The sequence below is a fragment of the Calidris pugnax genome, unplaced genomic scaffold, assembly GCF_001431845.1.
Source record: "Calidris pugnax isolate Ruff unplaced genomic scaffold, ASM143184v1 scaffold145, whole genome shotgun sequence".
In the NCBI taxonomy this organism is placed as follows: domain Eukaryota; kingdom Metazoa; phylum Chordata; class Aves; order Charadriiformes; family Scolopacidae; genus Calidris; species Calidris pugnax.
The window spans coordinates 243,772-246,989 of record NW_015090939.1 but is presented as its reverse complement, the minus strand read 5'-3'; the positions used below and the strand labels follow the sequence as shown (position 1 = coordinate 246,989).

General features: G+C 61.0%; 1 pseudogene; it reads right to left on the bottom strand.

The window, feature by feature from the left end:
- Window positions 1–213: 213 nt before the first annotated feature.
- LOC106893653 lies at window positions 214–2,840 on the bottom strand (annotated as a pseudogene).
- Window positions 2,841–3,218: the final 378 nt, after the last annotated feature.

Genomic DNA, 3,218 nt, shown 5'->3' with positions numbered 1-3,218 from the left:
CGGGTTGATGTAGTGCTGGGAGGTCTGGTTTAGTGATGATGCTCCTTGTTTGTTGTGTGGGTGTCTATTTTTGTCAGTGAGGTTGACGGTTGGACAAGATGCTCTTTAAGGTCCCTTCCAACCTAGAAGATTCTGTGATATTCCCCCAGTGTCAGAGTAAATTTTTTGTCCAGCCACTCAAATTCTCATCTCCAGACACCAGCCCATGCTCCCCTACCAGGGCAGGGATGCTGGAGAAGGGGTGACCACCGGAGCAGCCCTTACCTTGACGGTGTAGAGGGTGTAGGGGTGGAAGCCAGTCCCGCTGTGCTCTCGGGCAGTGATGGTCCCAGTTATCCGTAGGTTCTGGATGACCACCGGCCCGTCGGGGCTGCTGAGGGGCTCAAAGCTGAAGGTGCTGATGGAAGCCGTTGGGGAGGACGAGAGCAGGGGCAGAGCCTGGCCAGCATCTGGAGGACTTTGTGGTGGGCCTTCTGCTGCCCCCAGGTCTTTCCCCAAGCTGGAAGGTCTCTGTGAAGAAGACCTTTTGGGGACAGCTGGGCTTTCCTCTTCCTTCTCAATGGCCGGGTCGATCTGGATGTCAGGGCAGGAGCTCGACACAAGAGCAGAAGTGGGGAGTGGGCCAGCATCCATGCTGGTGGTAACACCCTCCTCCAGGTCACCTCCACCATCCTCTGAAGTGGCCAGTCCCTCTAGCACAGTGGAGGTGTCCTGGAGAGGTTCATCAAGGAACTCCCCTGCAGGTGATGGTGCCAGCAGGTCCGTGTCCTGGCCGGCTTCGGGAGCTGGGGACTCCAGCTCCAAACCCTCGCAGGGAAAGAGGGAGCCCAGGGCTTGTGGGCGGAGGAAAGGCTCCTCTGTCCTGCACAGCTCGCTTGTGGAGTCCTCTCCCTCCTCGCCACCAGCCCCTGCCTCCCTCCTGGGCACCTCCACGGCCCTCGGGGAAGGGGGCACCCCGGCAGGGGCAGCGTCAGGCTCTACTGTGAAGGGCAAGGAGTCAGGCACCGGGGGTGCAGGGGGAGGCTCTTCAGCCCGGGGCTTTTTGGAGAAAACCCCGATGAGCAGCAAGTTGATCCAGTCAGGGTCGGCCATCTTTTTGATGGCTGGAAGCAGCACGTTACAGGCGACCAGCTCCACCACCACAAAGCGTCCTGTCCTCGTCTCCAGATGGGGCCAGGGCACCAGCGCCCTCAAAAGCATCTCCACAGCAGCCCTGGCATAGCCCACCTCAGCTGCCGGGCTACGGAGGGCAGGATGAGGCCCTGCCAGCCGGCTGTACTCCTGCCACAGGGTCCGGCCACCCTCTAGGTCACCCCTCAGGACCTCCAGGGCCTGCAGGTAGCTCTGCAAGTGGTGGCCGCAGAGGAGGAGGAGGCGGCGAGCAAGGGCTTGACGGTCCACTCGGCCCATCCGCCGCCTCAGCTCGGTGGCCAGGCCCATCATGGCCTTCTCCACCTCGGCCTCGAAGGCCGGCTCGCTGCTGACGGTGCGGTACCAGGAGGCCACAAAGTCCCTCACCACTTTGCGAACGGTGCCGGCGATCTCCTTCTCCAGCCTCTCCTCCGCCGCCGGGCAGTGAGGCAGGGGCTTCAAGGAGCTGACAAAACGCTCCAGCCTCAGCCTCCGGCCAGGGGGGGTAAAGGCACGGGGGCCCAACCAGCCCCCCAGCGCCGCCAGCACCCCACAGAGCAGCCCCAGGGCCCGCAGGTCAAGCAACAACTGCAGGGCCAGCAGCCAGCCCAGGGTGGCCACCAGCACCAAGAGGGCCTGATGGAGCCTTGATGGGCTCTGGCCTGGCATGGTGGGGCTGGGCAAGGAGGGCCACCTCAGGGCTCTGCTGGCTGCTGCCTCAATGGGTGCCACAGGACAACAGGGTTTGTCAAGGCTCAAGCGAGCAGGCACCACATCAGGGCTTCTCAGGGCTCAACCAAGCAGTGTCCTTACTGGGCACCAGGTAGGAACTCACTGAGCTCCTCCCCAGGCACTGGGGCTCACTAGGGCCCAACCAGCCAGGGGCCTTCACCAAAAACCAGGGCCAAACCAACCAAGCTCCTCACCAAACAACTGGGCTCCTTACTGGGCCTGGGGCTCGTTAAAGCCCAACCAGCCAGGCCCCTCACCGTGCACTGGGACTCACAGGAACCCAAGAGACCAGAGGAGTTCACCAAACACTGGAGCTCAAACAATCCCCTCAACAAGCACCATGCCCAACAGATGGAACTCCTCAGCAGGCACCAGAGCTCACCAGAACCCAAGCCACCAGGCTCCTCAGAGCTCAACCAGCCAGGCCCCTCACTGTGCACTGGGACTCACTGGAACCCAAGAGACCAGGGGGGTTCACCAAACACTGGAGCTCAAACAAGCAGGCCCCTCAACAAACACCGGGGCCCGACAGGACTTCTCAGCAGGCACCAGAGCTCACCATGGCCCAAAAAACCCGTCTCCTCACCGGACCCCCTAGAAACTAGAGGCCTTCACCAGACACCGGAGCTCAAGCAACCAGGCCCCTCAGCGAGCACCAAGGCCCAACAGACGGGACTCCTCAGCAGGCACCAGAGCTCACCAGAGCCCAAACAACCGAGCCCCTCAACGAGCACCAAGGTCCAACAAAAAGGGCTTCTCAACAGCTACCGGAGCCCACCAGGCCCCAACCCACCGGGCTCCTCGCAGGACCTGCGGCTCGCACCCGACCCGGGGCCCTTCACAAGCTACAGAGCTCAATCACCCCGGACGCCTCAACAGAACAACTCTATAAACGCTAAAAGCTCACGTTCCGCCGGAACAGAGAACCGTACGCAGCCCGGCAGAGACACAGCAAAGCCCAAACTCACCGCCCCGGGGGATGCTAAGAGCCAGCACCGGCCGCCATTTCCGCCGCAACTTCCGGTCCCTCCCCTCGCCGGGCGGAGCGCCCCCCGCCGCCTCCGCCGCCCCACAGCGCCCCCCTGCGGGCGGGAGGTCCGACGGCAGAAATTGTCTTTTTCCCCACGTGGAAAAAAGTTTCCCCTTGTGTTTGGTTTTTTTTTTTTCCTGGTTTTGCACTTTTTCTAGGGGAAGTTTTTGCTGGTTTCGTTTTGTTTTTTTTTCGTTTCTATTGGAACAAACGTGCAGCCTTGTGCTGGGTCTGTCTCACGGCTGGTAAGAGCGACACAAGTTTATTGCAATGCACCAGCCTATTTCTTTTTGTTATTTCTGCTCTTTTTGTGCACTGAAAAAAG